This window comes from Sciurus vulgaris (assembly GCF_902686455.1).
Source record: "Sciurus vulgaris genome assembly, chromosome: 12".
In the NCBI taxonomy this organism is placed as follows: domain Eukaryota; kingdom Metazoa; phylum Chordata; class Mammalia; order Rodentia; family Sciuridae; genus Sciurus; species Sciurus vulgaris.
This window is the reverse complement of record NC_136473.1, coordinates 72922138-72948468: the sequence shown is the minus strand read 5'-3', so window position 1 is coordinate 72948468 and position 26331 is coordinate 72922138. Positions and strand designations below refer to the sequence as shown.

The 26331-nt window shown below is 34.5% G+C and overlaps 1 long non-coding RNA gene across 1 annotated transcript in view; it reads left to right on the top strand.

Moving 5' to 3' along the window:
- Positions 1 to 402: 402 nt before the first annotated feature.
- The window catches only part of LOC306642136, a 51861-nt gene continuing 25932 nt past the window's right edge, over positions 403 to 26331 (top strand). Inside the window, exons 1-5 of the long non-coding RNA XR_013758396.1 lie at positions 403 to 546; positions 8456 to 8537; positions 8660 to 8807; positions 20877 to 20944; positions 24060 to 24158. This is a non-coding gene — a long non-coding RNA (uncharacterized lncRNA). The remainder of the gene's footprint in view (positions 547 to 8455; positions 8538 to 8659; positions 8808 to 20876; positions 20945 to 24059; positions 24159 to 26331) is intronic.

Below are 26331 nucleotides of genomic sequence, written 5' to 3'. Positions count from 1 at the left end.
AACCCTTCACCTTAAGAACAAGTGAAGACTTGAATTAATAGAGAAACAGGCGCAGCTCTGGATGGAAGTCTTGAGATGGAACTGGTTATCGAAGCTGGGCAGATCTAGGGATCTCAAATCCCGGGAAATCTTTGCCATTCGGCGACAACCTGCTACTGATTGTGGTGCTAAGGTTTGAGGTTTTCACACGTGTGGAAAGGATTTTGAGAACCGGCCAGTCCCGGACCGAGAAGACACAACCCCTGCCCGCCGCCTTCCCGGACGCCTCCGCCCCCACGCGCCCTCAGGCGCCGTAGCGGGGGCAGAAGGCCCACGCACGCGGAAGAACGTTTGCTCCCGCCCCTTTCTGTGTCGTGGCCGGACGTTTCCGGCCGGAGGACGCGCGCGCGCGCGCCCGGAAGCGCTGCTTGGCAGTCCACAGCGCGGTGTCGCGCTGTCGGGCTCCGCGGCGCTCGCCGCCTGGGCTCTTCAGCACCCTCGAAAGTTTCCCTGCAGTTTCCTGTAAAAGACGGTTGCGGCGGGACCGTGGCTAGAAAGAGTGTGCAGGCAAGCCGATAGAGGCCGCGCAGGCATTTTGTTTCCACCTTCACCCTACCTCCAGGTCCCCTTCATGCTCCTCCCTGGCCTCTCGGTCACTCTGGACTGCCCTTCACCCACCCCACCGAGGTTTCCCCAGAGGTGTCCTTTGTTTTAAGCGCGCATAGCATTTATCTTCCGTCTCCGGCGACTTCTCATCTCTTCTAGAGGTTGTATTCTTGTTCTGACACTTGGGAGTTCCTCCTATTGTGAAGATTCCCCTCCCCCAGCAGGACTTCCCCTGGCCCTCTTTGGGAATACATCCTGTTTGAGAACCCTACCTGCTAACGACAGTCCGACCCAGGACCATCTCTCAGCCCCCTCCCTCCCTTACTGAAAGCCTTCTCTTAGTTAACAGTTGATAAAAGAATGTTTTAGAAGTAAGGTACCTGACATAAGCTCTTTACACGCATAGTCATCTTCGCAACGATCCGAATTAGAAAGTTGAGGCACAGAAAAATAATTTGCCCAAGTTATCATAGCTTGGATGTGGTAGAGTTGAAATTTCCATCTATTGTGTAGCTGGCTCTAAAGTTGACTCCATTACTACTCACTCTTTCCCAAATACTTGTTGATCTCCCTGCCCATCGCTTTTGCTTGAATTTTTTGTGAATGCTGTCTAGACTCAACATTTATAACCTGGCTCTGCCTAAGAACCCTTTGCCCACAACTCTCTTCACACAGACCCTCAAATGTTCCCTTTTATAGGGATCTAAACTCGAAATTTAGTAATATTTTCCATCTCCTAAATGTGCTGTTTCCTTAAAAATGTTCCCCAAACCCAGTACCTAAGTGATTAGCAACCTACCCCTACCAACTTCAGTGTAATCACTGTTCTCAGCAAGTATCTGAATAGCTAGGTTATGTAATATAATAAAGATAATTGGGTTTTCAAAGAACTCTTAGATTTTGTTCCTGAACTGAAGGAAAATCCTGTTTATTCATTAAAAAAAAAAAAAAAAAAAAGACCACATAAAATAGCAGACAAATACTCAATTGTACAGAAAACAATTCTATAAGACCTACCTTGGACAAATCAGTTAATTGCTATGCTTGTTCGCCTCCTGTATAAAATATTAAGGATAAGTTTGATAGCTAAAATATTGTAAATCTAAATTCAGAGAAAGGAGTGATCACTCTTCACTGATGTGGAAACAGTTGGGAAGGCATAGTGTATTGATAGACAAGGATTTAGGTTGAAAGGTTTTTTGAACATCTAATTAAGCTAGACTTTGGAAATAAAATCCACATTCATAAAACATTTTATACTCAATTTTAGGAGATTCATGAATCTTCCCCAAAGTAATGTGTTAAAAAACCCCAGTTTAGGGAAATAGAATACTGTACTTCAGAAGACAGAACTAAGTCAGATGTGGAAGGCTTTATCTTGTAGGCAGTGCAAAACCATTGGAGATCTAAAAAAGATGAATCCAGCACTAGTATGAAGGGTTTATTAAAATGGGAAAAGACAGTGAAAATAGTTAGGTGGCAGGTGGAATAGTTTAGGTAGGACACTGTGCCAGGAAGCACTGGGAATGAGGGGAAATTAACAAGAAATAATGGTAAGGACAAGTCAAAAGACTTGGTATTTGGATATGGAATTGAAAGAGGAAGAAATCAATAACAAGGTTTGAGGCCTAGTTATGCCCTGTCTCTTTTTTGTCTTCAGTTTTTGTTTTTGTTTTTTGTACTAGATCATTCAGGGACATTACTACTGACCCAGTGGACATTAAAAAGGGCAAGAAAATACTATAAAAAAACTCTGTACTTACAAATTTGATAACTTGGGTCAAATGGACCACTGTCAAAACTTCCAAAATTTACCCAAGAACAAAATCTTATAACTATTAAAGAAATAGAATTTCTGTTTAAAAGCAAAGAAAAAAGGAGAAATGCCAGACCCAGATGGTTTCCCCAGCTAAATCAACCCAACTTTAAGGGCAAAATAATACCAGTTCTATACAAGCTCTTCCAGAATTTAGGACAGGAAGAACTTTTCAATTCATATTATAAAGCATATTATATCCTGACAATAAAATCAGATAAAGATAACAGAAAAAAGAAAAAATACAAATCAAACTTCCACATGAACAGAGACACAAAATTCTCAAAAAAGTAACAAAATGAATCCAAAAACATATTTTAAAAATTATGCAGTACAATCAAGTGTCATTTATCCCAGGAATTCAGGGCTGGTATGATACTTGAAAAGTATTTGGCATAATCCACCATTTTAATAGACTGAACAAACACTACAAGATCCTAGCAATAGATGCACAAAGAGCACATGACAAAATTCAGTATACATTCATGAGTTCTAAAACTCAGCAAATAGTAAGGAATCCGATAGACCAGAAAGGAACTTGATAAAAGGCATATACAAAACCTGTAGCTAACATTATATTTAATAGTGAAAAACTGAATACTCTCCACCTCTTAAAATTGGGAATGGGCAAGGATATCTGTTTCACCACTTCTATTCATTATCTTACTGAAGGTTTTAGCAAAGTAAGGCAAGAAAAGGGAAGAAAGGGCATTCTGACTGGAAAGAAAATATAAATTATCTCTGTTTTCAGTGATAATTGCCTATATAGTAAATGTATAAGCATGCTCTTTAAGCTAATAAGTGAATTTAGCAGATTGCAGAATACAAGATAAAACATAAATAAGTCTATCATATTTCTGTACTAACAATGAGCAGTTGAAAACTGACCCATTGGCCTCCCCAACGAATGAAATACTTAGGTATAAACCTAGTAGAATATGCTTAAGACTCATATATTAAAAAATACAAAACACTAATATTAAAAAAAAAAGAAGACCCACCCTGTGTTCACAGTCTGGAAGATTAAATGTAGCTAAAATAACCGTGTTCCCTAAATTCACCTATGCATTTAAAAGAATGACAAATTCACAGCATTATTTTTGTAGGTATAGATTTGTTGACTATAAAGTTTATAAGAAAAGGAAAAAGAACTAGATTAACAAAACAATTCTTAAAAAAAAAATTCAAGGGCCTGAATCATAGTCAGGAATTATGCATGTTTTAAATCCATAATACCATAAACATACATGTCTGAATATTTCTGTATATTAATTCATTTGACTTGATTTTAAAATAAAGCTCTTAAAAAAAAAAAAACTCAGGAGAAAATCTTCATGACCTTGAGTCAGGCGAAGATCTCCTGTGTACAACACCAAAATCATAATAAAGAAAAATACCAATAAATCAAAGTTCATCAAAATTAAATTTTTTTACTATATAAAGAAAAGAAAAAGACAAGCCATACTGGGGAAAATATTTGCAAATTACATAACTGAAAAAGGACTTATATCCAAAATATATAATTTTCAAAATATAATCAGAAAACCCAATTTAAAAATGGGTAAAAGTTGAATGGACATTCCACTAAAGATGACAAGATAGTAAATAAAAATATGAAAAGATGTTCAACTTTATTAGTAATTGGGGAAATTTAAATTAAAACTATGAGATAACATTAGACACATATTAGAATGGATTAAAAAAATACCACATTCTGATAAGGATATGGAGCAACTAAAACATCCATACTTTAGTACAGCCACTCAAGAATAATTGTGCAGGGACTGGGACTGGGGTTGTGCCCCAGTGGTAGAGTGCTTGCCTAGCATGTGTGAGGCGCTGGATTTGATCCTCAGCACCATATAAAAGTAAATAAATAAAGGTTAAAAAAAAAAAAAAAAAAAGACATTACTTAAAAAAAAAAAAAAAGAATTGTGCAGTTTCTTGAAAAGTTAAGCATACATGTATGCTAGAACCCAGCAATCCTATTTCTATGTGTTATTCCAGAGAAACAAACACTTAAATGTTAGCACCATAATCTGCACACAAATGTTTATAACAGCAGTAATTGCCCAAAACATCCTAAATTAATGCTGGTTCAACATTCCAAAATTAGTATGATCTACCATTTAAAAAAACTAAACAAGAAAAGTTACATGAACTAGGTATGTCCCTCAGTGAGTAAATGGATAAATACACAGTACATCCATAGAATGGGATAGTACTCAGAATTAAGAGATACTATTGATATATGCAATAACTTGGATCTCAAATGTGTTATATTAGAGAAAGTAATCTCAGATGTTTACTTACTCATGATTCCATTTTAAACATTCTGGAAAGGTAAAACTAAAGGTACTGTGAATAGATCAGTGGTTGCTAAGAGTGAAAGGGAAAAATTTTGAGTGCATAGGGGTGACACTAGGAAATTCTTGGGATATTAAAATTGTTCTGTATCCTGTTAGTGGTAGTTACAAAAATGTAAGTGTGTGTTAAAACTCAGTACTGCACACATATGGATTTTACTATATAAAAATTTTAAAGAAAATTTTAGGTAAATTTCAGTAAAAAAAAAGCAATATGTAGTCTAGAGTCTTATTTTTAAAATATCCCCTTGAACTCAATAATACCTCTAATCACTAGGCCATTTTTCTGCTTTAATGGAAAAATATACTTTATTGTCTTTATTTCCTTGGTTCTCAATTCACTTTAAAAATAAACATTTAAAAATATTCAGCAACATTAATGCATGCACATAATTAAAAGATTTAACAATATAGAAGAGATTATAATGAAAAACAGCAGCCCCCATCCTACCTGCTTTCTCCTCATTCCCAATACAGCTGCCCAAAGGCAAACACTTTAAACATTTTTTATATTTAATGTTTTGACTTTTATTGCCATATCTCTGAATAATATTTGCAAACTGTCCTTTCTCAGTCGGATTTATGTATTATCTTCTGACTCTACTATAATAGATAAGGATTTACCTCACTTTTACATTCTCTATTTCCTCTAACCACCTTTCCCACTGATTTGGCAGCTTTAAAATGTTTTTATTTCCTCCATTATTTACTCTTGTAACCTTAATATATTTAAACATATGTTTTTTGTTCCAACAAATTGTACCACTATCTCTTGACTTCATAGACTTAATTTTAGCATTCACATTCTTCCTTCCATCTTTTCTTTACCTCCTCAACTTTCATATTCTGACAACCTGTACCTTTTACATTGGAGCATTAAAAATTATGATTAAAATAATGTTTTCTCCTATAAATTGAATTTAAAAGTTAAAAAAATTGAAAAGAACTTTTTTCATCTCTTTTTCTGTGCTTGAGATCGAACTCAGGGCTTTGCTTATGGGAAGCAAGTGCTTTACTACTGAACTGTATTCTGAAAAGAGCATTTGTGTTATTGTGACTTTGTAAATATTTTTTGCTGTAAGTGGTAGTAATATGCTTAGATGATGTTTCTCTTGAGGTCCAAGGTCATGCTGCTAGGAAAATGTTGCTAACATTAATTCTCAAGAGCATTTTTGTTAGAACTCACTAACATTTTGTTCTAAGGTTGACCAATTGTTTTATAGTCCTTTAAAACATTTCCCCTGAAATTTCTTTTTCCTTTGAACTCCTGGAGTTTTCCATATTTTTTGTTTACCCCTCACCTTCTGCTTTCCTTGTTTTTATATTTTCATTTGCTGAAGTGCACAACTTTCCATATCTTTGCATTATTTGATTTTGCCTGCCTATTTATTGATAGATCAACTGGATTTAGAATTCCGGGTTTAAAATGATTTCCCCCCAGAACTGTGAAGGTATTTTTACAAGAGGTCCTAGGTTCACTGTTGCTATTGAAAAGACTAATGCTAATCTGAAGTTTTTTCCTTATGACCATTTTCCCTTTAGAAGCATTTCTTTAAAAAGGGTTTTGTGTGTTTTCTTTGATATACTTTGGTGATCAGGGAGTTCTTTCAGTTTGAAGAGTTCTCTTCAGCTCTGGGAAATTTTTCAATATTGAATTGATATCCTCTCCTCCATTCTCTCTTCTTTTTGAAATTCCTGTTGTTTATATATTAGACTTCTTGGGTTTGTTCTCTGTAGCCACTTGTCTTTTCTCTAATTTTTCTGAGCTTTTTCTTTTGTACCCTCTTTTAATTGATTTTTTTTATTTCTGAAAAAATATTTTTAATTTCTAAAAAGAATGCTTTTATTTTCTGAAAGTGCTTTTTTAGCATCCTATTTTTTGTTTTATGGGTGCACTATCTTCTCAACCTCTCTGAAGAAGCAGGTTATATATTTTTTAAGTTGTCTTCTGTTTTATCAAGGTTGTTTCTCTATCTTGGATTGTATATTCTGTCAGTTTTCTTCAAATAGCTGATGTCCTTTGATTGCCCATTCATATTGAAGAACAGAGAATAACAAAGATGACTTAAAACTTTTTGAACACAGAGGGATCTTGTTAACGGTCAGATTTCACTCTGAAGGTTCTGTGATTTAGTAGCCTTATGGTCGTGGGTAGGTTACTCAACCATTCTGTCTCATTCGAAAAATAGATAATGATATGTTATTTATTGATTTGTTGTAAATGAAGATTTCCTATACTATCCTTAGAACATTGGCATATTGAAATACATATTTAATATTATTAATGAGGCAAGCTGGCAGTAAACTGGTTATTTCATTAAGGGTCCAACCCAAAACAAGACTGAAGTCTCAAAACTTACACTTATTGCCCCAGAATTCCCTATTTTCATTCGATTTCCTTGAACAGGTTTTTGAATTTTTGCCTGGGAGAAATCATTGAGCTGTATGTCAAACAGATCTTCCCACCCATCCTTCATGGTCTGCCTCAATTGATTAGAACCTCTTCCAGGTTCCGCTAGGCAGAGTCACTTCTGTGGTAATGTCTGAAGTATCCCAGTATCCCACTCAGTTTCTTATTTAAACATACACTTACTTTCTGTTTTCAGATATCTGTTATATGATGTTTCCTGCTTGTATCCTCTTTTATTTTTTATATTTCTTGATTTTTATTCCTCAATTATTGTTTTAATATGAATTTTAGGAATAAGAAACCCCATCCTTTGTATGTTTTGAAGGGGCATATTTATTTGCTTTGAATTTTTTGTCAAAGTAATATTTGTAGTATTTAATCTTCATTAAACCCCTCCAAAATGTACAACAGTACTCCACCAAAATCTCCATGGGCAGCTCCCTTCAATTCTTTTAGTTCATTTTGTTGGTATATTTGTGTATTTTTAAATAATATATTTATATTTATATTTATGGTTCCTAATTCAGACATTATCTACTTTAGACATCTTTTGACTTTAGTTATGAAAGATGAAGATTTAGCACTACCTTGGTAGGTTTCTTTTGTGTTATCATTCAGTCTTGTGGTTTTTACTACTCTGCTAAATAAACCCAGATTTATACTTTCAAGGTCTTTTCTCCATCAAGTAATCTTTGCTAACATAAGATATATGATATAGTTACTTGAAGAGTTTGTCAGCATACACTAAATTTCTATTTAGGCATGATTTTTAAAAATTTTCTATTCAATATTTTCTTAGAATATATTCCAAACCTATTCCCCCGTAATGTTGTTCATGGTACTGTTTTCTATCCAAAGTGCTCATGTGGAAAACCTAGAAGTCACCCTTTTTTTCCTTTCCCTCAATTTTCATACACAATCCCTGATTATTCTGATTCTCATAAATTTTCCTCTTCTTTCCATTTCTGTCACTACTACTCTAGGCTAGTGATTGTTAGTGGTTGTACTCAGAGGGAAAATGGTCAGTGTCTGGAGCCATTTGAGGTTGTCAAATTTAGAGGGTGCTCCTGACATCTAGTGAATAGAGGTGACACATGTGGCTAAATATGCCAAAAGGCACTTGAAAGTCCTTCATAATAAAGATTAAATACTTTATTTGAGAATAAAGCTAAAAAACGTTAATGTTGCTGAGGTTGATCCCACTTACATGTTCTTTCTCAAGAAACATCATTTACTTCTAAAATTCTCTGATAACTTGTTAATATATTCATTTTATAGACATGGCAGACAGATTTTATAAACATGGGTAAAAAGTTCACACAAAGAACTCCTGAAGATGCTGGGGCTGGACAGTGTGAAGGTAGGAGTATGTACTTGCTTTAAGATCTTTTGGGTGATTTTGAATACTTTTTATAAATTATTTTATTTGTTTATCATTTGTTTCTAATGTTTTAAAAAATACATTCTATTTATCTCTCCAAGGTAAACACAAACAAAAGAAAGAAAAAAAAGCAAAACCCAAAACACCATGAATCTCAACATAAATCAGTGACATCTGAGTTTTCAGACATTGGAGTGTTTCCTTCTTCATCATCTTCCTCAGGATGCCAGACAGACTCAAGCACTGAAGGTTGTTTATCACCCTGTTGAGGTTTTTGAATTTATAATTAGGTGAATTTTAAAAAATTAATTAAACCTCATTCATAATTTATTTTACTAATATTTATTAAGCCTACCTACTATGTGCCAAACATAATGGTAACTATGGCAGGAGGTAATGGTGCCATAATAATGGTAAATATTCCTCCAACCTAGGAACTTGTTTTATATTGGGCAATAAAAATAAACAAATGGTCCATTATGATGCAGATGAGTGCACATGCTAATCACCATTGCCATTAGGGTTTTTGATTCTTTCTCAAGTAATATGCTTATACTTCTCTTCCTTGATTTATTAGTAGTCTAATCAGAGTTCTTTAGCAAAAGAAACTGATTGGCTGATTTAAGTGGGAAAGGAATTTATTGAAAGGACATTGAATAACTTACATAATTGCCAAGAAACCTAGAGAATTCATCTCTGGATATGGACAGGAACAAAGTGAAATTTGGTAACCAGACTATAGCCAATTTTAGTTCACAGAGCCTGATGAGGGCACAGTGCCATCACTGCCATTGTTGAACCTGGATGCCCTATCTTGCACTGTCAGTGTTACTTTATGTCACCAGTACCATCACTGTCACTGCTGCCACAAGACACTGTATTTCTGCTGCCATGACTGAGTGGATTATTCACTATTTTTGTCTCATTATGTCATTAGCTTTAGGCAGTGATAGGCTGATCCTAGATCATATGCCTATGTCCTAACTGCAGAGGAAACTGGGAAAACTAGCACTGGCATTTTCAGCATTGACAGCAGAAAGAATAGGAAGCAGAATCAGAAACTGGGGAATCAAAAGCACAACATATATTATCCATATTCATACTAACTCTAGATTATATCAATCGACTAGGTCACTTGAAATTGCTCTTTTGTTTTACATCCTTATCCTCTATTTGCTAGTGGTGTTATAATTACTGTTTCTATGAATTAATAAATATTACACTTGTTTCTATTCATTAATAAATATTATACTTGTAACTTTTTATATACTCTCTTTTATATGGTGAAGTAATTGGCATTGAAATTACTATCACTATATAAATATTGTTATATATGCAAAAATTATATTTCCCTTTCATGGATCTAATATGATTATTGAGATTCTCAAAGGAAACATATCGCTATAGTGTATCTAGTCTGAGAATTAAGAACATCATTTATATTTTTAAGTTCCTTAAAATCATGTCATATGTTAGTTTTGCTTCATATTTGAACCATGACTTTCCTATATACTTTTTTCCTTAAAGTTTCTCATTCTCCCACTTGTTTTTTATTTTTGAAAATAAGATACTATAACTTTGCTGTAAGAAAAATATTTTCTGTTTTTCAATAATACTATTCCATAGAGTTCATTTCTTATTCCTAGAAATACTCTTGCCCAACAAAAACAACTCAAAATGGATCAAAGAGCTAGGAATTAGAACAGAAATGCCTAGAAGAAAATGTAGGGTCAACACTTCAGCATATAAGTCCAAGCACAACTTTCTCAATAGGACCCCTGGAGTTCAGGAAATAATGCCAACTGTTAATAAATAGAATGGCATCAAATTAAAAGGCTTCTGCACACCTAACAAAACAATTAGGAATGTGAAGAGAGAACCTACAGAATGAGAGAAAACCTTTGCTAGCTACTCTTCTGACAGAGGATTAATATCTATAATATATAAAGAACCCAAAAAAACCTTATACCAAAAAATCAAATAATCTAATTAATAAATGGACAAATGAATTTGACAGATACTTCTCAAAATAATAAATACAAATGACTAATAAGTATATAAAATGTTCAATATCATTAGCGATTAGGGAAATGCAAATCTAAACTACACAGATTTCCTCTCACACCAGTCAGAATGGCAGTTATCAAGAAAACTAAGCTACAGAACACTAAAAAAGAACTTCAAGAAGACCTTAGAAGATGGAAAGATCTCACATGCTCTTGGATAGGCAGAATTAATATTGTCAAAATAGTTATACTACCAAAAGTGCTAAACAGATTTAATGCAATTCCTTTTAAAATCTCAATGACATTCTTCATAGCAATACAAAAAGCAGTCATGAAATTCATGACTGGAAGACTAAGAGACCCAGAATAGCCAAAGCAATTCTCAGCAAGAAAAATGAAGCAGGTGGCATCACAATTTCAGACCTTAAATTATACTACAGAGCTACAGTAACAAAAATGGCATGGTATTAGTACCAAAATACACATGAAGATAAGTGGAACAGAACAGAAGACACAGAGACAAAATCACATATATACAGTTATCTCACACTAGAAAAAGGCACCATAAATATACAGTGGATAAAGGATAGCCTCTCCAACAAATGGTGCGGGGAAAACTGGAAATCCATATGTAGCAAAATGAAATTGAACCTCCAACTCTTACCCTGCATAAAACTCAACTCGGAGTGGATCAAGGACCTAGGCATTAGACCAGAGACCCTGTGCCTACTACAAGAAAATGTAGGCCCAACTCTCCATTATGTTGACTTACAAGATTCCTAAAGTGCAAGAAGTAAAAGTGCAAGAATCAATACATAGGATGATATCAAACTGTAAAGCTTCTTCACTACAAAGGAAATGATCATGAATGTGAACAGAGAGCCTACAGAATGGGAGAAATTGTCACCACCAGTACCTCAGATAGAGCATTAATCTCCAGGGTATACAAAGAACTCAAACTTAGCACCAAAAAAACAAATAGACCAATCAATAAATGAGTAAAAAAACTGAACAGGCACTTTACAGAAGAAGAAATACAAATGGTCAACATATATGAAAAAATGTTCAACCTCTCTAGCAATTAGAGAAATGCAAATTAAAATCACACTGAAATTTCATCTCACTCCAGTCAGAATGGCAATTATCAAGAATATAAACTACAATAAATGGTGAGGCTGTGGGGAAGAAGGTTCTTTCACATTGCTGGTGGGACTGCAAATTGGTGAAACCACTATGGAAGGCAGTATGGAGATTCCTCAGAAAACTTGAAATGGAACCACTATTTGATCTAGTTATCCTACTCCTCAGTATATACCCAAAGGACTTAAAATCAGCATACTGCAGTGACATAGCCACATCAGTGTTATAGAGGTCAATTCACAGTAGTTAAGCTTTGGAACCAATTTAGGTGCCCTTCAGCAGATTAACAAATAAGAAATTGTGGTATATACACAATGGAATATTTCTCAACCATAAAGAAGAATGTAATTATGGCATTTTCTGGTCAATGGATGGGACTGGAGACCATCACACTAAATGAAATAAACCAGTCCCAAGAACCCAAAGACCAAATGTTCTCTCTGAACATACAATCAGTGGTGGGGGGTGGATAGAAGTGTATTGGATTAGACAAAGGGGAATGAAGGGAAGTGGAGATGGGAATAAGAGAATAGAATGAGTCAGACATAACTTTCCTATGTTCATATATGAATACACAATCAGTGAAATCCATACCATGTACAACTACAAGAATGGGATCTGAATTAGAATACGTTATACTCCATATACATACATGACTTTTAGATATGTGTATATATATATATATACACGCATATATATATATAATGTCAAAATACACTCTACTGTCATGTATATCTAAAAATAACAAAAATAAAAATAAATTTAAAAAATAAAGTGAAAAAAGAATAATAATAAATGCTGGAGAGGATGTGGAGTAAAGAAACATTTTACACTTTTGGGGGGATGGTAAATTAGTACAACCACTATGGAAATCAGTGTGGAGATTCTAAACAAGACCAGAAATGGAAGCATCATGTGACTCAACTATACCACTCCTCAGTATTTATCCTAAAGGAGTCTTCATAGTACAGTGATACCTTCATACCTATGTTTATATCAGCATAATTCACAATAGCCATTCAATGGATGAATGGCTAAATAAAATGTGGTATAAATACACAATGGTTTTATTCAACCATAAAGAATAATGAAATTATGTCATTTGCAGGAAAATGAATGGAACCATTATGTTAAGTTATGAAATAAGTCAAACTCAGAAGGTCAAGGATCATTTTCTCTCTTATGCAGAAGGTAGAGAAGAAAAGGAAAGGAAAATTGGGGTCAGATCTCAAGAAAATCAAAGGGAGATCGGTAGAGGAAAGGGACAAAGGGGTGGAAGGTGTGGAGGGAGGGAGGAAGTGCTGGGGAGTTATAGCAACCAAATTATATTGTTATATTGTATGCATATATGAATATATAACAACAAATCCCTCTAAGGCACTGTTTTAAAGTGTGGAAAAAATATTCTTGCCTGAATAATATAATCTAGAGCATTTCCTACACCAAAACCTGCAATGTAACTGCCTCAGGGATTTCCCCTTAATGGTCTTCCAGGTTGGGGCTATTGTTTCTTAGATCCATGACTTGTTCCCTGTTAGTTTTCTTTCTTGACCATTGGAGTATATTGCCAAATAATTTTTTTTCCAAGTCATCACCTTGGGAGAGAAGATTCAAGACAGCAAATTAGAAGAAGGCTTCAGTTATTCCATGCTTCCAGTTTCAAGCAGCAGGAGAACTGCCTTCTCAGTGAGGTGGGTAAAAGAGGGATTTCACTAAAATTCAATATCAGACAATCAATCTTAGAGACTCAGAAATTTGGGTGCATTGAACAAAGAATAAGAAAGAATACATTGGGGGCTGGAGTTGTACTCGGTGATAGAATGCTTTCCTAGCATGTGTGAGGCACTGGGTTCAATTCTCAGCACCACATAAAAATAAATAAATAAATAAATATCCATCAACAACTAAAAAATATTTTTTTAAAAAAAGAATGCATTGGAGCCAAGGCAGCTGCAGCAGTTGCAGCGGTGCTGGTTCACCACATATAGGAGGGATAACAGAGCAAGAGAAGATGGTACAGGAAAACACACAGATCAGAAAAGCAGACTGAATTTAGCTGACCCAGAGGTTGCAGAGAAACTGGTGTTTGAAAAATGTTCTGTATTTCTCATCTGGTAAGCAGAGTTGAGGTAAGAGTCATCTTGAGGAGGTCATGCTGCATCTTGCTGCTGCCAGAGCCCAGAAAATTATAGCAAACATTGCCATACTGCTCTAGCAAGAACCTAAAGTGTGGCCTAGGGTGTATTTAGCAGAACATAACTGAAACAGGCACAAAGAAGATAGTACCCAGAAAAAGGAAGGGGAGTACAACACATTTTACCTTTGAGTCTGGTAACTCATGTGACCAACTGAAGAGGGTTGGGAAACTGCACAGGTGGGAGAATACACTCAGGGACTAAGCCTGGGAAGGCTACACTTGTGGGAAACAATGTATGGAGTATTGGGTCCCCTTCCCTGAGAGTAGAATTCTTGGGAGGCTCCTGAAATCCAGAAACCAACAGACATGAACATCTTCCTGGCCCTAGTTGGGGTGTAATTCTAATTTCTTCAGAGCAGATACCATCCAACAAATTCCTTAAGGCCTGATTAGACCTAAGCCCCAGCCACTGGAACACCCCCTCAGAACTCTGCAGCAGCCCAACCGGGAGGGCATCAATTTGGTCTGTGCAAACAAAACTCCAATTGACAGTGCTTCCTATTCTGTTCTCTCATATTGGTGAGAAGGGAAACTGAGAGTTATTTCAACCAACTTCAGGTTAGGGTTACCCCAACTGGCAGATAAGTGAGCAACACAAAAAGAGGAAGAAGTTAACAAACCCCAACCCTTGATGTGTTCCCCCTTCCCTCCCGCAGTACATAGCCCAAGAATAAATGGAAAAAAAAGGACAGTCAGGAATAGGCAGTGACCATCCATTCTTGCTGACTGTTTTGAGGACCTCAATGGACATGATTCTTTCATTTTTCATTAAGAACCTTATTTCGTTTTTTTGGTGGTATTCTTGCTGTACTGATTGGTTTTTGTATACACACACACACACACACACACACAATTTGTTTCTCTTTCACTCAATTTTTGCATTTTTTTTTTTTTTTTTTTTTTTTTTTTTTACAATAGTTGCTTTTCCTCGCCTTGTCTTTTGAGGATTAGGGTATTTGGTTTGATTCTGTTTGTTTCCTTTTTGTTTTCTTTCTTTCCTTTCTTCCCCAGCTAACAGCCAAATCCTCTTGTTGTCTCTCTTCATTTGATTTTCCTATTTTTCCTATTTTTACCCCTCTTTAGAGCCATAACTTGCTACATCCCTTCTGCATTCTCTCCACTCATGTTTTGAACCTTCTAAACCCTTCTACCTTCCTATCACATTTTATTTTCTCTTAATGAACTTTATTTTTAACCTCTGTTAGAACTAATTGGTTTATAGAACTCCTACTGCCACCATTCATGCTGTTGCAAGTACTGCTGCTGTGGATGACATACTTCAGACCTGTTGTTAGATTTAATACCAGATCTAGTTCATGGTTACTTATTATTTTTGCTGTTGGCAATTGCTATTCCCACCATTCCTGTTTGTTTTTTTATTTTTATTTTTATTTTTTTGGTGTGTGTGGTAATTAACATTGTAGATATTATAGTAGGAACCAGATATTTATTTTAATGCTGTATATTGATTGCATCAGTTGTTACCATTTTTTGTTTTTCCCTTTTCCAAGAGGTACTTGGAAGCTACAGGAACACTACATGTTCATAGGGCAGAAACTTTGCTGCTGAACTAAATTCAGCCAAAGGATAACACACTTTGCTTCATACACAAATGAACCACATTCAAACTTCAACTATAATTTAATACAAAGAATAGAAGAGACAAAATCCAAAAGTAACAACCAGACAATAAGAAGGAAAAGCTAGAGCCAGACCCTTGGGTTTCATTAACAGATACCCACACCTATAGCCAAAAGAGAGAATTAACACAAAGTCTGTGTATATCAGACCTATGAAGGAGTCTTAATCTGAATCACTCTAGGACATTGTGGCAAAAGAAGGCTATGCCATAAAAAGGCCCAATATAAGAGTGGAAGAGAAAACCATCCCAACAGATGTATAAAACCCAACACAGGAATACAAGAAATATGAAAAAACAAGGTAATATAATTCCTCCTAAGTTTATAATTCACCAGTAACTGATTCCTGGTATTGAGGTGGAAGAAATAGCAGATAAAAAATTCAAAAGAATGATGATAAAAATGATCAATGAATTCCAAGAGAACAATGAGTCAATGAATTCCTAGAAAAACAACTGAATAAATTAAATCAGTACAAGCTATGAATGAGAAATTCAATAAGAAGATAGAGAAACTAAAAAAGTATCAAACATGTCTCAGAAATGCAAGGCACAATAAATCATATAAAATGTTAGGTTGAAATTTCCTCTAATACAGTAGACCATGCCAAAGATATAATCTCAGAGTTGGAAGACAAAAGTGGCCAGTCTTGAACATTCAGACAGTATTCAAGGAAAGAAAATAACCATGACCAGAATGTACAAGAACTCTAGGACAACAGTAAGAGATCACATTTAAGGAGCATTGGAATTAAAGGAGGGGTGTGAGATGCAGGATAATATCATGAATACCCTCTTCAGGGATATAATAGCAGAAAAATTTCTAAACCTTGAGAATGAGATGAACGAACAAATAGAGGATGCATTCCAAACTTCAAACAGACAAGATCAAAAAAGAGCCTCTTCATGACACATATAATTAAAATGCTTAATATGTAGAATAAGGATAGAATTTTAAAAGACTCAAGAGAAAAACGTCAGGACACATTTAGGGTCAAGTCAATCATAATTACTTCCAATTTCTGAGCACAAAGTCTGAAAGCCAGAAGAACTTGGAATGATGTGTTCCAAGTCCTGAAAGAAAAATAACAATTCGTTATTTCTATGTTCAGCAAAGTTATCTTTTTGAATCAAAGAAGAAATAAAAACTTTTCAAAACAAGTAGAAACTACAAGAATTCATGACTACTAAGCTGGTATTATAGAAAACAAATTCTGCACACAGAAGAAGTCAAAAACAAACCCCAGAGCTCACAAATGAACAAATCTCATTTGAAAAGTAAGCAAATGAGAAGCAGGATCAAATTAAACATTACCAATCAATCAAAATGGCAGGAATTAATAACCATATCTCTCTAATAACACTGAATGTAAATGGTCTCAACTCTTCAATTAAAAGACATAGACTGGCAGAATGTATTAAAAAAAAAAACAAGTCCTGACCATATGTTGTTTTCAAGAGACTTGCATACAAAGACAGCCACAGGCGGAGAATGAAAAGATGGAAATTGATATGCCAAGTGAATGGAGCCCCCAAACAAGCAGGAGCTGGACTCTCATATCCAGCAAAGCAGGATTAAGTCCAAAATTAATCAGAAAAGACAAAGAAGATTATTACATACTAGTAAAGGGAACAATCCAACAAGAAGATATAACTATAGTAAATATTTATACTCCAAATATGGGTGCACATATTTACAACTGAAGAAACACTACTTGAACTGATGACTCAGATAGACCTCAGCACAATAATGCTGAGTGCTTTAAACATATCTCTCTTAACAATAAATAGGTCATCCAGACATAAATAGGTCATCTCTTTGGGCCTCAAAAATACTGTAGATCAAATGGTCTTAACAGAAACCTATAGAATATTTTATCTGTTTGGATGAACAGCCAAATACACTTTCTTCCCAGCAGCCCATTGTACCTCCTCCAAAATAGACCATATCTTAGGCCACAAAACAACTCTTAGCAAATACAAAAACAAAACAAAGTTAAAAAAATATAATTCCTTGCATCGTATCAGATCATAATGGAATGGAATTAGAAATAAACACCAAAATAACCTACAAAAGCTAAACACATGGAAATTGAACAATACATTTTTGAATGATGAATGAATGATAGAAGAAATCAGGATAAATTTTAATATTCTTAGAATCAAATGAGAGTAGTGATACAACATATCAGAACCTCTGGGGCAGTATGAAGGCAGTTCTAGAGGAAGGTTTATAGCTATGAGTGCCTGCGTAATAAAATCAGAAAGACCCAAATAAACAACCTTCTAATGGGGCATCTCAAGGCCCTTGAAAAAGAAGAGAAAAAAACCATTTCAAAACCAGTAGGAGACAGGAAAAAATTAAGATCAGAACTGATATCAATGAAATTTTGAATAAAAGAAATACAAAGGACCAATGAAGTGAAGACTTGGTTCTTCGAATAGGTATGCAAGATTGTGGAACCTTTAGTCAAACTAACCAAAATAAGAAGAAGATCCAAATTGTAAAATTAGAGATGAAACAGAAGAAATCAGCACAGAAATCCAGACGATCATTAGGAACTACTTTTAAAACTTATACTCCAATAAATTAAAAAACCTTGAAGAAATTGTTAAATTTCTAGACACATACAAATCATAATTGAATCAAGAGGAAATAGGAAACCTAAACAGACCAATAACTAGCAATGAGATAAAAGCAATAATAAAAAATATTCTAACAAAGAAAAGCCCAGGACCATATGGATTCTCAGCTGAATTCTACAGACCTTCAAAGAAGAACTAATGCCAATGCTCCTCAAACTAATCCATGAAATAAAAAGGGGGTGGAACATTTCCAAATCCATTCTGTGATGTAAGTATCACACTCATACCAAAACCATTTAAGGATACATCAAGATTAGGAAACTACAGACCTATATTCTGATGAACTTAGATGGAAAATCCTTAATAAATATTAGCAAATTGTATTCAACATCATATTAAGAATATCGTACATCATTACCAAGTGGGTTTTATTCCAGAGATGCAAGGAAGTTTTAACATATTCAAATCAATAAATGTAACAATAGAATTAAGGACAAAAATCACTTAGTTACCTCAATAGATGCCTTTGACAAAATTCACCACTCATTCACTGAAGAAATCTACCTCAGCATCATAAAGGCTATATACCAAAAGCCCAAAGCCAACATCATAGTGAATGGGGAAAAACTGAATTTCCTTTAAAATCTGGAGCACATCGAGGATGTCCAGTCTCACCACTCCTATTTAATATAATACTAGAAATTCTAACCAGAGCAGTGAAGCAAGACAAGGAAATAAAAGGGATACAAATAACAAAGAAATAAATTATCACTGCAGATGATATGATCTGATACTTAGAAGAGCCAAAAAGTTCCACCAGAAGACTCCTAATAAACAAATTCAGCAATATAGCAGGTTACAAAATCATACAAAAATCAATATCTTTCATACATACCAACAGTGAATCTGCTGAGAAAGAAATGAAGAAAACAATCCCATTCATAATAGCCTCAAAAAATAAAATACTGTGGAATAAATCTAACCAAGGAGCTGAAAGACCTCTACATTGAACATTAAAGAAAGAAATTGAAGAAGACACAAGAAGATAGAAAGAACTTCCATGTTCATGAACAGGCAGGATTGATATTGCTAAAATGGCCATACTATCAAAAGCAATACAGATTTAATGCAATCTCTATCAGAACACCAATGACATTGTTCACAAAACTAGAAACAAAACAGTCCTAAAATGCACTTAGAGTAATAAAAGACCTGAAATAGTCAAAGAAATTCTAAACCAAAAAAAGTAATGCTGGAAGCACCATGATGCATGGCTTCAAATTATACTATAGAGGTATGGTAACAAAAACTTCATGGCACTGGCATAAAAAGAGATACATATAACAATGGAACATAATAGAAGTCACAGAGACAACTCCACACAGATATAGTCATCTCATTCTTGACCAAAGTTCCAAAAATTAAATTGGAGAAACAGGCCTTTTATAGCAAATGGTACTAGGAAAACTGGTTATCCATATGTACAAGAATGAAACTAGAACTTTATTCCTCACCCTGCACAAGAGTCAACTCAATGGATCAAAGATCTAGGAATTAGATCAGAAAATATGTAACTCCTGGAAGAAAAAAAAGAGTCAACACTCCCAACTTATAGGCACAGGCTATGGCTTTCTCAGTAGGACTGCTAAAGCTGAGGAAATAATGCCAAGAGTTAATAAATGGGATAGCATCAAATTAGAAAGCTTCAACACACCAAAATTAGTAATGTGAAGAGAGAATCTACAGAATGGAGAAAACCTTTTCTAGTTGCTCTTCTGTCAGAGTATTAATATCTGGAATATATATATATATATATATATATATATTAGGGTTAGGAGGCAATGATTTTAAACAATTATGATTAATATAATATATTAATTATATTAATTATGTTAACATAAAAGAATCAAGTATTCTAGTATAAAGTTCATTGGTATATTAATTCTAGTATAGTTCAAGTATAAATTACAATATTTAAAATTAGCAATCTGGATAGGTTTACCAGTATATTAGTCACAAAAAAGACAGAACTGGTGAACTGGAAATCAGGTCAGGAGGAAGAGAAAAAAAAAATGGAAGTAGAGAAGAGAGCTCATCAGAGACATGTGAGACACAGGGAAAAGATCTAAAATATAATTGGAATCCAAGAAAGAAAGAAGAGCCAACTGGAAAGAAGCAGTATTTAAATAGAATAATGGTCAAAAGTTTTGCGAAACAGATGAGAGACATCAAGTACAGATTCAAGAAACTCTGAAAACCCCAAACTGGATTAAAATAGGTAGGTAATCTCATACAGGAAACTTTTGCTTACAGTTAGGGAAAAGAGTGTCTCTTATAGCATGGAATGATTAATATGGTGGCAGGCTAGTTAATAATCACCTTTTCCAATTTCTCCTTAAAATAGTTCATTTTCATATTTCCCAATAAGGTATTTAATAGTTGTATTTACATAGTTTCTGCTAATAAGCACCTTATGCTTTCTAGGCTAACTAAAGTTAACTAAAAGTTAGTGTCTAGTGGAACAATATTCACATTAGCATTGTTCTCTAAATGTCACACAGTTATAGCACTGGGATACAACATTTCTTAGTTTATTTTCTGCTGCTATCACAGATTATCACAGTTTGATTAATTAATAAAGAAATGACACTTATTTCTCAAAGTTCTGGAAGTTAGGAAGTCCAATATTGATAAAATTATTTTTTTTAATAATGAGCTAAAACTTCTAATTTTTCTTAAAAAAAATTTAGATGCTACCAAGGGAAAAATCAAGAGAAAGAGAAGAGACAAAAAGAATAAATGTAAAAAAGAAGGAAAGGTAAGTAATTGTGACTAAATTAATAAAAGAATAAGATTGACTACTATAGGATACTGCACTTTCTTATTAAAAAAAGAGCACAAAATCTGCAGGGAATTTTGAAGAGATATAAGGTAAAGAATGGTTAACAAGTTGGTACTAAAGTGACAGTGTCCTTTTCCTTTTTTTCAGATATTCAGAAAACTATATATATAACTAAAACCTTAAAACTGAAAATCTTTGAACTTTCAAATTAGTTTTAATTTTTTGTTTTAATTTGTCCTTTAATTTTGATGTTAACATGGTTATAAATGCATATTTACTTTGAAAAAATACAAGTAATTGGAAAGAAAATAAATCACAGGTGAAATAGCCATACTTTTTTTTTAATTTCATTTCCCTGGGGTTATCACTCTTAAAATTTTGGTATATATCTTAGGTTCTTCTCTATGCACATGGAAACAAGTGAAATTGATATAAATAAATGTACATAATTTACAGGCCTTAACAACCAGCTGAAGAACAGCATATGGAAAAAGGCAATCTTTCAGTAGAGCATTTCCCTTGAAGTTCTTTACCCCCAGAAGAAAGCAATTTCCTGGGGCAGGGAAATTGGAATCCAGGACACCATTAGGTAATTAAACCAAAGGAAAGCAACCAGAATCTCAAAGAACTAAACCAGTTTTTTTTTTTTTTTCCTAAATCTCTCCCACAACTTTACTTACTACAGAATTTACTGCCCTTATTCAAAATGGCTATAATCTAATCATTGATTTTTCTCTCTACCAAAAACTATCAAAATTAACACATATACTAAAAATGAATCAAAAAGTTTACTGATAGAATATAAATAAGGAAAGGGATATAACTTTATAGGAAACAAATTCCCCAATCACACCTAGGGAAAGAAAAAGGAAATTTTGGCAAGGCCCTTCTCCAATGAAACTATGCTATGGAAAGAAGGTAAGAGCCAAAAACAAACAAACCAACCAAAAAACAAAACAAAAAAACCCCAAAACCTGCATTCTCATAAATATTCAATTTAGAGTGAAGCTGCCTAAGAGTATGACCAGATATTCTGAGAAAAGTTCATAGAAAAATTCAGTAGCATCTTCTCCCTCCTATTTGAAGATCTCCCCAGGGCCTAGCATTTTGGTTTCTCAGGGCTGTCTGATAAGGAGGTTGTCATGCTGCTTTGTTTATTAGTCAGAAGCAACAAATGAAATTTTATACCTACTCTTACCTTAATGAGTGGAGGAAGGTTCTGTTTGGGCTTGAGATATTTGATCATCCCCAAGTTGATTAAACTGGACTGTGATCTTTAAGTTGATTAAGTCTTCCAACAAGGTGCTTGTTGAATTGTTGACACTTCACTGAAGTCCTCAGATCCCAAAAAGATCACCAGCAATTGCTCCTACATCAGTGACTACAGGACCTACCCTTTTCTGCCCTGAATTGCCTCACAACCTAATGGCATTGACACTGCCTGAATCTCAGATCATAGGTCCCTGGATCGGATATGTCTTGTAATTTTTTGCTCCCACAGGCAAAGAGATATGGAATCGATGGATTCTGGAAGCAGATATTTCCTTGCTAAAAAGCAGAAAATCTCAAATTTCATTTTAAGGGCCCAACTTGTTTCTCTGTTGAGGACAAAACATTCCTTAAAATGTTTTCCTTTCTTGATGGTCCCTGATTTACTATTGTTTCCTTCATTTTGTGAAAAGCTGTGATGATTCCAGATAGTTTGTTACTATACACTAATATAACTTACCCTGTCTGATACATTTGATTTGGTTATCCATATCACTTACAGTGTTAACTGATATATCCTGCCTTTTTCTATCAATTAAAAAGAGAAGATTTAAAATCTTCCTTATAATTATGGAGTCCTCATGAACTTTTCATTGTTTGCTTATATTTTGAAGCTGTTATTAAATGAATTTAAAATATGAATGATTAATTCTTCTGAAAAATTATGGCTTTATTGTTAGGAAGTTACCTTCTTTAACTTTAATAATATTTATTGCCTTAAAGTCAATTTTACCTGATAGTAACAGCTATACCACATTTTGGAGGGAGTGAAGAATTAGTGTTTGTTTGGTATACCTTTTTCTATTCTTTTACTTCCAACTTTTCTCTATCTTTAGTGTTAAGTATCTCTTGTAGATAGCATAAGTTGTTTTATTTTCTTATCCAACCTGAAGTTCTTCATTTTTTAAATGTGGACACAGATTTAATATAATTACTAATATTTTTCAGTTTAATCTTACCATTCTGTTTATCCCGCTTAGTTCATTGTTTATCTTTTTTATATATTGTACATTTTCTAATTTATTTTTCCTTGTTTTAATATTGATCACCATATAAATTATAGCATACATCCTTGATTATCAAAGACTAATGTTAGCTGGTGCTTTTACCTTCCATTTAGAGAAAGGAAGGACCTCAGAATACTCTAATTCCTTTACCTTTTTCCTGACTTGTATGCCACTGTGTTGTGTATTTTAATTCTGGGTAAATTTTAAACTCCCACTTAATGTTATTACCCTAAATCAGAAGTTCATTCATTTGTGTAAATATTTTTGTTGTTGAAAAAAAGAAGTGACATTAACTTTCAAAAGAAATAATTAGAAAAGAACAACTAAATACAACTTAAAGTAGGAGGAAGGAAATAATAAAGATAAAAACCTTAGTGACTTTTAAGAGGAAGAATAAATGGACAGTAAATCCAAGATTGGATTTTTTAAAAATTCCAATAAACTGATCAAAGCCTTGACAAATCTACTTTTTTGAAAAAAGGAAATACAAAAGAAAAAAAGGGGTGTATCAGTAGATATATAACTTAAAAAACTTAACAGATATATAACTTTAAAAACTTAAAGTGAATAATATGAACAGTTTTGCTAATCTATGGGTTTGAATCTGTCCACAACATAGCCATGTAAAAAATATAACTTTATTTTTCTGTAATTCATCTCATTATTTTTGAAACCCTAATTCATTGGTGTGGAATAGAAACCTGATCTCAGTTTCCTACTTTGAGGTGTTTGAGGGGAGGTCTCTATGTTGCCAAGCAAGGGCAGGGAGCATGTACTTATATTCCCCTAGTCCTGAATGCTATCTATTCATGCAGGAATCTTCTGAGATGTCCATCATCCTGTCTGGTCCTCAGTCATTGATCCACACCATTGACCACTGAGATGTCATCATTCCTGTTTGCCTATTCCTTCAGGTATGGTCTTGTGCTCTCTTGGTAATGACATGTCACATAAGGGAAAATGTACATAATTGGCTTCTTCCCTGCTGTGCTAGAATACTAAATGCAAGATTATTTCGAGCCTGGTCAGCATGGTCTCATCTTCAGTCATTTTTTTCTCTAGTATCATGATACTATCCTAAGGTTCAAGGTGCAACCCCTCCTCCCTCTTTAGATTCCTCATATTTGTGTGGATTTTTATAGCTTCTCTGATGCTCTATGCATCAGGTACACAGCTTATCTTTTGGGGTCTATGATTGTCTATCCTTTTATCAATTCCCCCACCATATTCACTTCTTCCTGAGTCTGAGGAAATTTCTTTCTAGGCTTATAGGTTGGAGTAGGGTTATAAGGAAGTGAGAATTTCCAGTTCTTCCTAGTTATGTTTGTCCCAAATACTTTACATATATATAGAAAGGTTTAGATTTTTAGAAATGAAGTCCAAGAAGATTTCTTTTTCTTTTTGTTTTCTAATTTGGTTTATCTCTCCCCTAATGTGGTGAGTTCACAGCTGCCTAGTTGTTTAAAGGGAGTCTTGACAAAGGGACAAGGAAAAAGTGAACTAATACAAAAAATAGAAAATTTAATACTTCAAAAATATTTTCCCACCATATAAAAGCTTGTTGAGATGACAGAATTTGTTGAATAATATTTGATGATATTTCTCAAGTACTCACCAGATATCAGGTACTATTATAAGAATTTTACACAGGTTAATTAATTGAATCATAACAAAAAGATGAAATAGGTACCATAATTATTCTGATTTTAAGATAAGGAAACTGAGAGATGGGTCAAGTAATTCCACCAAGGTTTGTACAATAATGTCAGAGATTTTATTAAAACCAGCAACCAGCTCTGTAGTCTATCTGTTCTTTTAACTATGTTATTGGTTCTCAGAGAGAAGCCCCAAGGGACATTTGGAAATGCACAGGGATTATGGATCTGACTGTCATAAAACCTAGGGAAAGTTGGTGGCAGTTAGTCAATAGGGGTCCCAAATATTGAAGGTTCTGTAGTATGAGGAATGGTCCTGAACAATGAAGAATTGACCCATACAGAACAGAAATAGAGAACTGGGGAGCAACTTAGTGATAGAGCCCTTGCTCAGCATATGTGAGGCCTTGGATCCAAGCCCCAGTGCTGGAAAAAAAAAAAAAAAAAAAAAAAGATGTGTGTAGAAATCCTACTGAGAAATCTTACACTATGTTATATTACCTTTAAATTGCTAAAATTGACTCAAGTAGTAGTAGTAATAGAAGTAATAGTAGTAATAGGTAGTAGTAATAACTCAGACAACTTCATAAAAATGAAGCTGTAAAAGTTATCCAAAAACAAACTGATGATTGGTATGTTTTCTGCCCTATTCTTTGAAGATCATCAGAGAATGAGTGAGTCCAATACTACAGATAATAATGTCTTCCAGAATGTGAAAGAATAGAATATGGAATGCTTTTGAATTGATGTTATGAAGCTAATAAAACACAGAAAAAATGATTTTAAGAAATATTAATAGAGCTGGGTATGGTGGTGCATGCTTGTAATCCTAACAACTCAGGAGGCTGAGGCAGGAGGATCCAAGTTTCAGGCCAGCTGGAGCAGTTTAGCAAGGCTCTAAGCAACTTAATGAGATCCTGTTTCAAAATAAAAAATAAAAAGGACTGGGGATGTAGGTCAGTGAGTAAGTGCTCCCTAGGAACCTAGGGTATAGGAATCCCTGGTATGGGAAGGAAGGAAGGAAGGAAGGAAGGAAGGAAGGAAGGAGGGAGGGAGGGAGGGAGGGAGGGAGGGAAGGAGGGAAGGAAGGAAGGAAGGAAGGAAGGAAGGAAGGAAGGAAGGAAGGAAATATTATTAGGGAAAAAGAAGGAACTTTCATTATGATAAAAGGGTCACTACATCAGGAAGATACACAATGTAAATTTATTCACACTGTAATGGACTGAATAGTATCCTTCCAAAAATTCACATCTGGTGATCCAAGATGGCGGACTAGAGGGTGACTGCATCTCCAGTTGCTCCAGAACCCAGGATTCAAGAAGGGGAAGCATTGAGAGACGGACTAAAATAGAGCCACGGGGTGAGTCTCCCCCACCCAGTGAAGCGCTGCCTGGGTGGCAGGCCCAGATTCAGGTGGCTTATTAGACTAGGG